Consider the following 13,598-nt stretch of genomic DNA (forward strand, 5'->3'; position numbering starts at 1 on the left):
GACTTTTGTGTCGACACACAACGCGCCCTGTAGGGTATGTGTTGTGTTAATATTCTTCCCTAGCCTTGAAGAAATAAACTGGCAAAAGTGTCCTTCCCCAGAGCCCAACATCAACCCAACAAACCTGCACATGTTTGCCTGGGAGAAACTTTCTTTTTCTCCCCACTGCCACGGTGTCTAAAAGGATTTTAAGAGGATTTGCCGCACCCGTTTAGTTCCAGAAAGCACTCGCTTGTGGAATTTCTTGAAAGTCAGCTGTGCCGTCTGCCAGGCTCGAGAAACGTTTTATTTTCATTGGCGTTGAAGGACAAAGGCGTTAATATAATATTCATGCGTGCGTGAATAAACATGTGGCCAGGCGTGTGTTCATGGATATATAATGTGTTACATGTTGCGTAACCTTAATGCAAAGCCCTCCGGCTCTTATACGCTCTCACTCACATTTGAGTCAGTCTTCTTGCCAAACACTGATTGCACGGGCAGTGGTTGACTACGCTGCAGATGTGACACGTAATGTGGGGGTGGTTGCCAGCTGTAGCCTGGGGGTAGAGCAAACGTTATGGTGGTATGCCAAATTATGTTGTGCCAGCTCAGGCTGTTCTCTTTCTTCAGAATTCCCTTTAGCTACCTGTTGCAGAACACAGCTTTGATGCATAGATGTTTTCTGTGTATCATTAACCCCCATCCAGACTTTAGAAAAGAGTTAGAAAACCTAGTCATGGTTCATAACCCTTAACTAAGTTTACTGCCTAACCCTAACCCGAAACAAGACTGTGGTGACTTGGTTGTTGTTGGTAACCTTCTTCTCAGAGTTGTTGCATCCAGTTGCACGTGTATATTTTTAGATAAGGTCAAACTTGACATGCATAGATGAGAACAAGTGCAGCCAGTGGAAGTCTGCCTGACTGTATATAAAAGATGGACATAGCTCCAGTTTGTCGAGTTCTGTATTTTTGGCCGCTGCCGTCTGACTACATGACTGATATCATATGATAACTTGTCAGTTGCACCATTTGGCATCCATTCTAATCTAAATAGGATGGTAATTTACACAATCAGCATTGGTTTGTTTTAAATAAGACTTGAAACTAGCCTTGTTAGGAAACTGTCTTCTTTGTATACTTCTCTTTGTAACCAGAGTGCAGTACATGCTTCCTGCTGGCCAATAGAAAAAGCACAGGTCTAAAGGGGAATTTGTTGTTCAGTGACGGTAGCCCACTGTGGCCCACTCTTGCTTGTGCTATTGTTGGTCAGTCAGAGTGAAGTTCACACAGAGCAAAGTGAAACCGAGTGTTAAAAACAACAGAAAGTGAACTATCTGTGCTATCTGCTATATTTTTAATCTTTAGTGTTTGTTTCACTGTTTGCCTGTTCCCAGTGAACTTTTCTGTTGTTCTGCTCTTTGTTCCCGCCCACTTGTCAACCAGTCAGCATTTGGCGTCCAGCCACACACAGTTGGGATTCTGGAGGACTGCATAGAAGCACATCTCTGGTGGGTGAAAGCCCTTCTATGCTCACTGTCTGAACAGAAACATGCACAGTATGCAGCATGAAGCGCTTCTCCACTGGCGTCATGTTTCAGACCCTAGACCTGAAACCCACGGGAACTAAAGCTAACCTGTTTCAGACTGAGGCTAACCTGAGAAGCTCTTTTAAGAGTCAGCATCATATAACTCAGGAGGACGGGGTATAGCATCAAGTTTTTGAACACTTATTTTAAAGCTGTGCTACATCAGGAACCTAACCCAAGTGCCCAATTACTGGTCATAGCATTGCCTCTACTTAAAAGCAGTGGGTCATCTTCATGGTAGCAAAGAGTTTTGTGTTTTGAAAGACATCTTACAACAACTAATGTCTAGCAGTGAGTGAAAGGAACAGTAAGAGACGTCCCCTTTTTCTTTTTGAAAAATGAATTTGGGAACACAAAGAAGTGACAACACTTAAATACAATGATTTTGACAGTGAAACGAAGGAATCCATGGCTGGCCACCTATTCAGGATACTGTATTAACTCAAAAGAGTGGAACAAATGAGTGAGGGCTTGCAGAAGGCCTTCAAGCTGGACTGAGCTGGACTGAGCTGGTAACTCCAGAATGCGTCTCAAAATGAAATATTTAAACGCACCAGAACCACATGGTTCTGTATTCCTCTCAGACCTTTCCATCTTCACGTAAATGTACTAAGGGATATAAGAGGGAGACTGACAAGGCACAAATCTGAGTGCAGAACCACATACAACAGATTCTCCTGCAGTAACAGCCTGCACCGTCCTCCATCCCTCCCACACTCACGTGTCTGGGAACTCACTTTAACAATCACAGCAGAAATGAGGCATCGGGCCACTGTCTGCTTGGCATTAAAGAGCTATTTATCTTCCAGCGAGGACTTTCATTTTCCGTTCCTTCATTTAACCTTTATTTATCGAGGGAAATCAAACGAGAATGTATTCTGCCGAGATATCTCGCCTTATATTCGCTTCACTCCTCTTACTCAGCGCTCAGAGACTCGGTACCATCGCAGGCTCGGGTTGAGAGCTAGCCGCCTTGCTCAACAGCACATTCACGGTCACAGTTTAGGGAATGGGGGTATCCTTAACAGTTTAAGGATTTAAACATAGCAGCCTTCTTGTCTCAATTTAAGGAGCTGCACAAGAGGGTTGCAGAATTACATACGGCCTTTCCTTCGAATATGTGAGAAAAGCAACTGAAAGTAACTAAACCGACTCTATATTTTTAATAAAATGTTGCAAAATATATGATTTCTATAACCCTGTACAAAAGGGCTTGTGCACTGCAGTGTTTTCTCATCATTTTATATTCAAATAGCAATATTTTTTAATCAGTTGTGCTGTGGTAACAATAGCAGTTGCTCTGGTTATCTTTAGGGAGTGTGTTTTTATAAAGGGTGGAGCCTAAACACAACCATAAATAATAATAATAATAATAAAACAGAAATATGAAGAAACAAGAGAAATAAAACTCGTTGTCTTTTCACTGAACTCTCTTCTCTCCTCATAGATTTTCTATACAGTCCCTGAACTCAAGGTTACATCAGCTTCTAGGAACATAATTTTTCATCTTCATTATTAATCAATCAGCAGTTGTTCTTGAATCCTATCCGCCGTGCTTGAGTTACAGGAAAATGTCTTTGCCTTATTACAGCCTGCACAGTGAAGTGAGAAAGTGCTAGAATAATTCTGACACCCATTTTACCAAGTGGAATGATTACCCCACTGTTCAGGCCTTGATTGGCCACTTAATCTCCACTCGCCGTCACAACACACTGCGGTGTTGCCAAGTCAACTGAGCCCGAGATTTGTGTGCAGCCGCGGGAAGGCTGGGAGTCAGCAGGTCCGCGTACGGGAAGGACGGTAGGGAGGTCAGTGGTCAGGATGCTGCGCTCTGCCACCTCGGATTAAGCTCCATTCGAATAGAGAAATCTGTTTAGTGGCAGGAGCGGCTGAAAATTTGGGTTAATGGATGAGCTGAGGCATGAAAAGCCTGCAGCTTTTCAAAAATTAAGTTCTTCTCTCTTTTGACTGCAAATAGCGTAACAGGATATTTTAATTGCTCGTCGCATTAGCCGAGATCAAATGTGACTGCAGTTTGTCTTTTATTTTCTTGCTTTTCAGCTTGATTTGATTTAGTTATCTGTAAGTGTGGAGCACCACAGATAGGGAAGGATACAGACTGGTCAAGTGGAGTCATTTCCCCGCCTCCCCCACGGCAAATTGAATATGATTTCAGACACGTGAAGGTGACCCCTGTCAGCCGTTGAGCCTCTCGCAGATTGTTTTCTTTGTCTAATCTCTCCCACTTCTAATCTGTCTCAATATAAACAGCTGTGACAGGCTGATCATTAATTAATATTGCCACAACAAATTAGCGACAGCGATCGCCCGGCCAAACACCCCGTCTAAGATAGAAATCCACCGATTCGTGCAGAGAGGAGGGGGGGAGAGGGAGAAGGTGTGAACAACACATTAGAGAGGAGTTGATTAACAGCTTTGGGGACCTTGCAGATAGTGTTACTGCCTCAGCATGTGGACAGCGTAGTGACAGCCACAGCAGCAGACTGTACTCGCTCTGTGATTATCGCCACAAGTGGCACAGTGCAAACAGCCTGATAAAACATCTGCATTTATCACTACCTACTGATTCAGATTAGGTGTCTTTCACAGTTGCAGGGTGTTTATTCGAGAAAGTGTACAAGCGTCATCAGGCGTCGTCCAGCAAATGTTTTGTTTAAGTTTATCAAAATGAACTAATCTGCAGTATGAAGGCTCAGACAAAGGGTGAAAAATACCAGCTTAATGTCATTTGTTTATTCGAGTTTTTGATGATTTTATTTTTGCTGTACTTTAAAGACAAGCAAACATTATTTTATCATAAAAATAACTCATTTATGATCTTTATGATGATATTTAGCCAGTGCAGAAAAACAGATGAGTGAGTTTTCAACAGGACGATGGCCGTCCACAAGGCAATACCAATATTTTGCTGATATATTGGACTACTGTCCATATCACGTTAGTTGCAGCTATTTCAAAATGTGGTATAAATAACAAAGCTTCTATCTAATCCAATGCTTCTCTTGTTTTGCTGCTACTTCTGCTCCCTTTTGGAGCCGTCACACTGCCTCAGCTGCCTCAGCCTAGCTTCCTTCTATCTTCCATCCTCTCCACATGTCCAAACCATCTCATCATTGCCTCTCTAGCTTCGTCTGCAAACTGCTCAACCTGAGCTTATCCCTCTGATTTACTCATTTCTAATCCTGTCTGTCCAAGTCGATCCAAATTAAAAAATCTTAGCATCTTTAACTCTTCCACCTCCAGCAAGAAAACGAAAGAGGTCATAGAGGTTTAAAGGAGAAGTATATAGAAGAAATGATGAAGCTAGTACCCAAACTGTCACGTTCATCTGAGTTTCCTAATTTAGCTTTAAACTATGTGCTCATTGTGACTCTGTGCACACAGGTTTGTCATGTAGTGATGGCTCATAAGGCGGTTTTAAGGTTTTACCTCTATTGTCAGAGCTGAATGCATGATACCATGCAGCTATCGTGGGCTTTGAATGTCATGGTAGTTTAGGGATTTTTTGATTTCCTTGAAATCTCCTTTTTCCAGGGTGGAATGATTGTACAACATCTTAAACAACTTTGTGCACACGTTTGATATTACTTTGGATTTTCTCTAATTCACAAAGGGTTAAAAGTACACATGCACCCCTACATGGTTCTCCTTCTTAGATCTTCACTGAGTTGTGAAATGTATGTGAATAATATATATGTTGTATACCTTTGATTAAAGAAAATCCCAAATAAATTCAAACTTGTGGACCACATTCTTGTTTTTTAAAGTCATTAAAGATGTTTCCTGTATGATCATTTCACCTGGGAAAAACAACAATTTAAAGAAATAATTAAAAGCCTAAATTACCACAATCTTCATGCACATGAGGAGTGTGTGTAAACTTCAGACTTCTCTAAGGATTTGCTTTTATGCACGTCTTGAGGCTGCAATCGAAAAGCCTACCCAGATGCTAAAAGACCCATTTTATTAAATGTGCAAATCCTGATGATATTTGAAATAATATGACGAAAAAGTAACAGCGTACTCGTAGAATCACCATCATTAGACTGACGTAGAGACATTTTTAAAAAAATAAAAGTTTAGGAAAGTTTTAAACTGATTTCTGAACATCGAGAATCTACAGAATAGAAAGAAACTTAAATTTAAAGAAGTCCAGTCACGTAGACCAGTGTTTCCCAACCACTGTCCCGTGGCACATAGGTGTGCCGTGAGAAATGATCAGGTGTGCCGTGGAAGATTATCTGGACCTGATAAGCACTCTCAGCGATCTGCGTAAGTAACGAGCAGAACAATTACATTCTCTTCCACTAGAGGACAGTACAACTACCTGCTCTAACTAAATGGGTTGCCAACTGCCAGTAAAACAGAAGAAGAAATTACATAATAGTCATGCTATGAGACGACATGTAATAGCTACAGATAAATATCTGAAAAGAAAAAAGAAGTCAGTCTGAGCTGAGTCCTGAGTCTAACCCAGGTAAAGGTCCTAGCAAGAGTAGTGGTCAGAAGAAAGCAAAAAAGGTATACTGGGGACAAACCGAGTCAATTCTACTATATCTGGTGCGCAGGGAAAAACTATCAGTGTGGTTTTTGTGACATTTTTGTTTGGTGTTGTGCCGTGTGATTTTTCTAATGTGAAATATGTGCCGTGGCTCCGAAACACTGTTTTAGACTACCATGGACGGGATACCTCAGAAATTCCACAGACAACAGAATAAAACCTTTTCTATTCTAGTCTACTGAAACACTTATAGAAGAGAAAACTTGCTAGATGCTGTTACTGTTACTGTTTTGTAGAACCTCACAGATAACTGTAAGTCTTTAAAAACACATTTTAAAGACACCTCATGAAGAGTTCTGGTTACAGAGGATCAAGTATTGTTCGTCTCTGTTGCTCTTATTATTTTGCTCACACATAAAGCATTAATTTCTGTTGTATGTATCATTAGAAATCATTTCTTTTAAACTCTACATCTGTAGATCATATGACAATAACCTGAGTATAATACTGTCAGAGCATAAACTATGCACATTGCCATGAACTCCATGGAGCAGTAGTTCTTGTTGTGTTTTAAACCAAATTTGAGCTTAAACTGCTGTAAAGCAGATCTGACCCTATGCACTTCCGCAATGTGTCTCATTACAATTTATCATATAAGTGCAAAAAGCTGCTTTTTGCTTTTAGACTGTCTGCGTGCCCTTTTACCAACCACTTAGCTCATCATTTGGTATTTAAAGAAAAAGCAGCAAGGGAGAGTGGAGATTTGTGTGTGAAATTACCAAACAATAATGTTCCCCCATCTGAATGTGAGCCCCTGTACGTGGAAAGGTTAGAATCATCCCAATCTGCCTAATATGTATGCAAAATATGACCTATGAGGCTGCAGGCTGTTCAATCTAATGTACCGCGTCAGCATGCAGCTTTGAGGGAAAATCCCTTAGCAGGGAAGAATTGAAATGGGGTTGGTCGGGTCAAGTCACCTCGCACATACAGTAAAACACCCCTGTAATCTATTCCAAAGAAGCGTGGCGCGGCTGTGTGCACCTCCGCTTGCCCTACAGTATCCTGAGTCGCTGCTACCAAGTCTTCATTCTTTGTGACAATCCTCCAGTCCTCGCTTTCCTCCATTCTCCCTCCTCCTTTTCCCTGCACAGCCCATAGCTGTGAGCCAGAGCACGGCTATAATCATTTCTGAGGAACCTCTCACACTTCATTAAAAGCATAATCAAGTTCATTACAATTTCATAGGCGTTCAGGTAGCAAATGGCTTCTGATAAATCACGACTATTGGTCCTGTGTGGCTGGCATGTGTAGGTTTATCTCTGGTTCTCAGGCAGGGGGAGGTGGGTAGAGGAGGGAGGAGGTGAGGGGTCTGTATGTCTGGCCTTTAAATGACCTTCCAGCTTGGAGCAGTGGACCGTTCTGTCATACGCGCTGAACGGCGACACGTGAACGGCCAACATTAGCATGCATCGCAGCTGGGAGATGTAATTTCTCATGAAGCCAGTGGGGTAACGTACAGTGAGGAGATCAACAGATGCAGCATCAAAGGATCGTGTAAAAACTCCCCGACACTGAGTGATTCATGTCAATCTGAGCTGGCGTGTGACATCTAATAATCTACAGTATACTAACTTCCACGTCCTCGGGCCTCGGCCATAATCAGAGTGACTGTGCATTAGCATCTGGGACGGTGCGCTCATTATTTTAAGACCCAGAGACTGTGTAGCCAGGATGTTTCTGATTGGTTACAAACATCACTACTATTTCTAACATGTGTATTGCAGAAATCACCAGGACATCTTTGTCTTACTCGGTACCCACTTGTGCACTTATTTTATTAGTTGTTTCTCGAAAACATGATTGCGAACAATAACACTGCAAATACATTGTTGTGAACACGGCGACTCGAGAACAGCTGTTGTTGTTTTTTCTGAGGCGCTTGCTCTCAGCTCGTTCTCAGGGTAAAGCTAAGCAGTGGAAGAACTGCTAAACTGCTGCTGTAAATACAGTGTTCAGACTTGACCCTTCCTTCATGACTCAAAGAGCCGTGATGGTCGAGCAAGCTAGCAGAGTGAATGAGGAGAGGGAGGGAAAAAGCCACGAATCATTGTTGTAGAGCACAAACACGCTGTTGCCACCTCGTTCGTATCAGAGACTTGACACTTCTTACAGTCCAATCTGTCTGTGATCTATTTTTACTTTAGAATCATTTTCTGCTGGGAAAAATGTTGCACCACATTTATGTGAGAACCTTACTGATTTTGCAAATAAAATGCACAGTTTCTAAAATATTATGCTTTATTCCATGTTAAACTACCCAAACGTATAGGAGCAAAGTGTAGCTGCTGCTGTAAAATTGTTACGTTTATTTTTTCATGTGTAAATCATTAAAAAAACATTTAAAATGTGTCAAGTTTGAGATTTGGACTGTCATGTGATAGTGAGCTCTAGGGAAACAGTTACTTACAGACAAACAAGCAACTGATTATTCGTTGGTACAGGATCATCCTGGAATAATTTAACTGTCAATTTGAATGTATTTTTATTATTTGAATATAAAGAAGAGAAAAAAGCAGCTCGAACTGGAAGGGAAGTTCAGACAGACTGTGGGATGCAGGACTCGGCACATGTGGGAGAAACCGCCGTTAAACTTTAATAATCTGTAGTATATGCTACAATATCTGTCAGTCTGACACAAATCGAGAATTGAACAAGAGGAAAAAAATATAATCGGAAAAACGCAGGAAGTTGTTTTTTTCACAGAGCTATTAACCCGTTACTATAATCTATTTGCAACTATGTGTGTCGTAGTTTTTAACATCATATCAGCTTACCTTCTGCACCATAATAATCTAGATATTGTCTAGAAAATAGTCTTGAGTGTGACATGTGTGTGTTTGTTTAAAATAATATAATCAGCCCTGGGACCAAAAGAAAATGTCCAAAATATTGTTGCTGCAGAAAATGACAGACATCCCTTGACAGTGATTGTCCCTCGTCGACTACTCACACGCCTGGATGGTCACTGGGACCCTCTGGGCCTCCTAAATCTCTGTAGATGTTTTCCCGAGTGGTTTTCCAAACTCTGTTCCATAGTTTACTCGTGCTGTTGCCGTGGTCTGCTTGAGTTTACGGTGGATGCACCTCCTGTTATGTTAACATGCTCATCTGTGCAATAGATTTTGAATGCATCCACTCAAAGATAAAGTGTAATGAAAATGTAATTAAACAGCAATATAATAATAATAAACACACTATTCGCCAAACTGCAACTTTCAGGGCTAATGATGAAGCCAAAGCAGAAGTGCCAAACATTGCAGTTCCTCTAGTGGCCACTTGAGGCTGCTGTCAAAGGTGAGTCAATCCACATGCACTCCCATTTTAAAACCCCCAACTTTACAGCTTTACAAAGCATCTATGCAACAGGTACAAAGTGGTTTTGGCCTCTATGCACAGTTTTCCTCTTAATAGCAACCTTTAAAAAAAGTGCTTATCCTGGACTTTGTATTTGGCTGATTTGTTTGACAGGTGTTCTGGCTTCTGTCAGACACTGAGTTAATAAACCAGACTCCACTGTGTTTGGGCTGTTGGCCTTTCAGAGCATTTTTAAATGAATTATCTGACATGTGTTATAGCTCGCTGTGCGGTACAGACCATCCAAGAAGGCTGTAATCCAGTTTCAGTGAGTGAAATTCTAGCGTTTCATTAATCAGTTGGCAAACAGCGGCTGATTTCTGTGCCTGTGTACCATACCTGTGCAGTTTATGGACACAACTTCCTGACCATATGATAACTGTCCAACCACCTTGTCCACTTTTGGTTCACACAAAACAAGGTACTGGTGGCAGCGACCATCTTTTATGCTGTCCATTGTATTTACATGTTCACATGTCGTCATTCTCTCACTTAATCCTAAATGGTTCATGGTTCCCAACCATTTCGATTACTATTGTAAACATATAACTTTGCATTAGTATTAGTCTGCTGCTACACCTTCATAATTAATAAATAAGACCATTGAAGAGTTTGGGAAGAGCTTAATTAGTAGAATACTGTGAAAAAGTGTAAAAAGAGTCATGCATTTGTTTTTCTTGACTAAAAGTGTGTGCGGGGAGGGAGCAAAAGCAAAACATCTGTTACCTGTGCCCTGCTCTTTGGGACTGTAATGTGCCTCTCATGGGGAAGACAAAATAGGAGAGGCTGGAATGAGGTATGACAATGCGTGTATGTGGTGAAGGAGGGGTAAAAACCGAGCTGGCAGGGGGAAAGGATGAGAGGGAGGCAGTGGGGGTGTGGGAGGTGAGAATGGATGGAGTGCAGTGGGGGGAAAGAGAGAAAAACCTCAGCGGAACAAAAGACCTTCAGGATTAATTAGGCGTCAGATTGGTTGCAGGGCACAGTGGGGGGAGAAAGGGAGAGAGTGGGTGAGAGATGGGGGGGGGAGAAAGAAAGAGTTTAGCATTCTGGGAAGACCTCATGTCCTCAGACCTCATATTTCAGCCTGTCTGCCCACGAGTATACAACAGCCAGCTAGTTAAGGCCTGCGCTGTGCCTGGAACCACTGTCCACTGAGTTATGGATGGAGCCCCTGCTCCATCTTCATGTATTTTTATGTTATCCCCCTGGGCAATAAGAGGTCATATATGTTACTCATAATGTTTACATGATGGGTTTCACAGCCCCGTGTTAGAATGTGTGGATATTTTAAATGTAACCAGGTGTGCATGTGTGCGCGTGTGAAATTGCAGGGGGAAAGGTGAAGCATTATTCTCTCCATATAGCAGCATTTCTTTCTGCCCCTTTGCGATAGCTGAGCCCTGCCAGATTAGCAAAGTATGAATACGCAAAATAAAGGTGGCTGAACTCTTACTGAACTTCATACTTTCTCTGCTATCATCAAATGGCTCTTTTCTTCCTCCCTTTTTTCATAACAATTGCTTTTAGAAATGCTGAACTGCTGATTCGAGTCACAGACGTCACCTCTAAATTTGTGAGGCGGCCTGTTAATACCAGCTTCCATTGTCATTGTCACAGAGGGATGTTTCGGGGGCGACCTTTGATGGCACTTCCTCCCCTCCGATACAGGAAGCGCTGAACTCTGCATACAGATGACAGACAGGGTTGCCGTGAGTCATAACATCTTTGCCCGATTCATCTCCCCGCAAAGCACTTAGCAGATCAAATACGAGCCATTCTGGAGGCTAGAGCAAATCATGCCCTTACAACATTTGTACCAATCATTCGCACTATCACAGAGGTGGATTGTACAGCTTCAACATATCTCAGCGGTGTGAACTTTCGAACAAAGTCTTCTGGCTAGATGGGCTGATCAGCCATTCGATTGGCTGCACAGTAGAGTGATAAAGCTTTGACAGATTGCGTTATACAGAAACAAAATCCATGGCTCACAGCATGAATAGTTATCATATACTTTAGTCAGGAGCTGAAAGGGAAAGTTTAAAGCTTTTAGTCTGAGAAAAACTTTGACCCAGCTCGCACTTATCCATCACATTGGCTAAAAAAGATGAAAAACTAATAGCACTCGCATACTTGTCCTCAAGTTGCATAAAACTTTAAGAAAGCGCACACTCTGACTTTTAATACTTTCCTACCCTTTAGCACCTAGTACGTCAGCAGGTACATAACAAATCCATTCTCGTTGCCCTGTCTCTTGTCTCTGCATCCTGGCTGTATTTCAGGGCCTCTATTGCAGGATGATGAACACGCACCACTCCTGCTGATGGAGAAATGAAACGCCACGGTTGCCGGCAGACGCATATGGTTTGATGCGGAGAGCTTTTAGCACAAAAGGGATAAACAAAAAAATGGCTTAGCTTAAAGCAGCGGTGCCATATGATGTGACATCCTTCTTTTTGAGAATGATTCACCTCAGCTCACATGCTTGAAGAGACATGCATGCTGACAGCTTCCTGCATCTTGCTTTATCACCTTTATTATCACTTTTCTGCACTCCCTCCTGCTTTAAGAATTGTAAAATATTATTACTTCTCTTTTTATCATCAATGATGAGTTCTGGACACATTTTTTAGAACCCTTTAAGAAAAAGTAGTAATACCACAATATGAAAAAAACCCACTACACCATTCATCCTCTTCCGTTTATCCTTATCAGGGTTGCAGATGGAGTCTCTGCCAGCTACTATATGCCAAGAGGCGTTATTGTGCAGAAAAATGTTATATGGGTCAGAATTAATACAGATATTTAAGGCTGAGATCATCTGAAATATTAAATTCTGTTAGATCTACAGTAATGCATCATATTTAGTAACATAAGTCTGTAGTCTGGCTGTCCTGTGGAGATCGCTTCAAATAAATATTTGTAATGCGCTCAGAACAATGGGCCTATGCATTAAAAAAGAAAAGAAAGAAAAAAGGCTGCCGACCTCTTAACTTGTCCAGCTCAAGCCATTGCTAACAGGACGTGGACTCGTCCGTGAAACTGAGAGACGCTACAGATGGCAGTGGATTCAGAGGCAGGCAGAGTTAATCCTGCTTCAAGAAACAATAGCCAGCTGTGGCCACAAGATGGCAGTAATTTGAAGAATAGCGCAACAGGCATTAAAAAAAGCTTCTGCGACATAACAACACTGAAATACAAAGAGAGGGATCGGTTTAATTTTAGTTTATATTGATGTCGATATTTATTTCACTGGAGAAGCAATGATCGCCTTGTTTGCCCGGCAGAATCTTGCTGGTAGCCATAGACCAGACAGGCTGTAACAGCGAACTTGTTAAAAACAGTAAAAGCACCGACACAAAGGGAGAAAAATGGATAAAAGGGAAATAATATGAAGGATTGGATGGATTTTAGCATAGAATTTTGCTTGTGCTTGAACACTCCTGCACATTGTTGCTATCTCAGCTACACTGGCTTCCTGTTGAATTCAGAGTCCATTTTAAGATCCTGGTCTTGACTTATAGAGCTTTGCATGGACTGGCACCAGCCTACATCTCTGGTATGCTACAGCCCAATGTCCCTAGCAGGTCCCTGAGGTCATCTGATCAGGGCTTACTTGTTATGAAACAAACCAAGATGAGAACTAAGGGTGATAGAGCTTTTGCCACTGTGGCCCTGTGGAACCCTCTCCTCCAGACTCAGTAGTTGTTTTTAAAAAACAACTCAAAACTCACCTTTTAAAAACTGCTTTTGGTTAATTTTTGCCTTTTTATGACTTTTTATCTCAATTGCAGCACTTTGTGACTCTGTCTAGAAAGGTGCTATATAACCAGGGGTGCACATAAGTGGTCCGCAGGTGCGCATTCGCTGTCAAAATAAAAGACGCGCACCAGATAAGAAGTTGCGTACATATAACAGACAGTGGTTTTGTCCGCTAGAGTGGGATTTTCATGGCATATTCTGCACCATTTGTTTGAAGCCAGCTCACCTCCTGCAACCACTTTTCCGAGAATACACACTTCTTTTGTGGTTCGGACTCCTTCTGACATTTCTTTGGAGGTGGAGGAACACCAAAGTAATTGCTTA

At 41.8% G+C, this 13,598-nt stretch overlaps 1 protein-coding gene across 2 annotated transcripts in view; it reads left to right on the forward strand.

Annotated features, from left to right (window-relative positions):
- The window catches only part of adarb2 (adenosine deaminase RNA specific B2 (inactive)), a 214,361-nt gene that overhangs the window by 134,956 nt on the left and 65,807 nt on the right, over positions 1 to 13,598 (forward strand). The gene's annotated exons all lie outside the window — the stretch shown is intronic.

This window comes from Perissodus microlepis, chromosome 9, assembly GCF_051167445.1.
Source record: "Perissodus microlepis isolate ML-2025 ecotype Zambia chromosome 9, ASM5116744v1, whole genome shotgun sequence".
Taxonomy (NCBI): Eukaryota; Metazoa; Chordata; class Actinopteri; order Cichliformes; family Cichlidae; genus Perissodus; species Perissodus microlepis.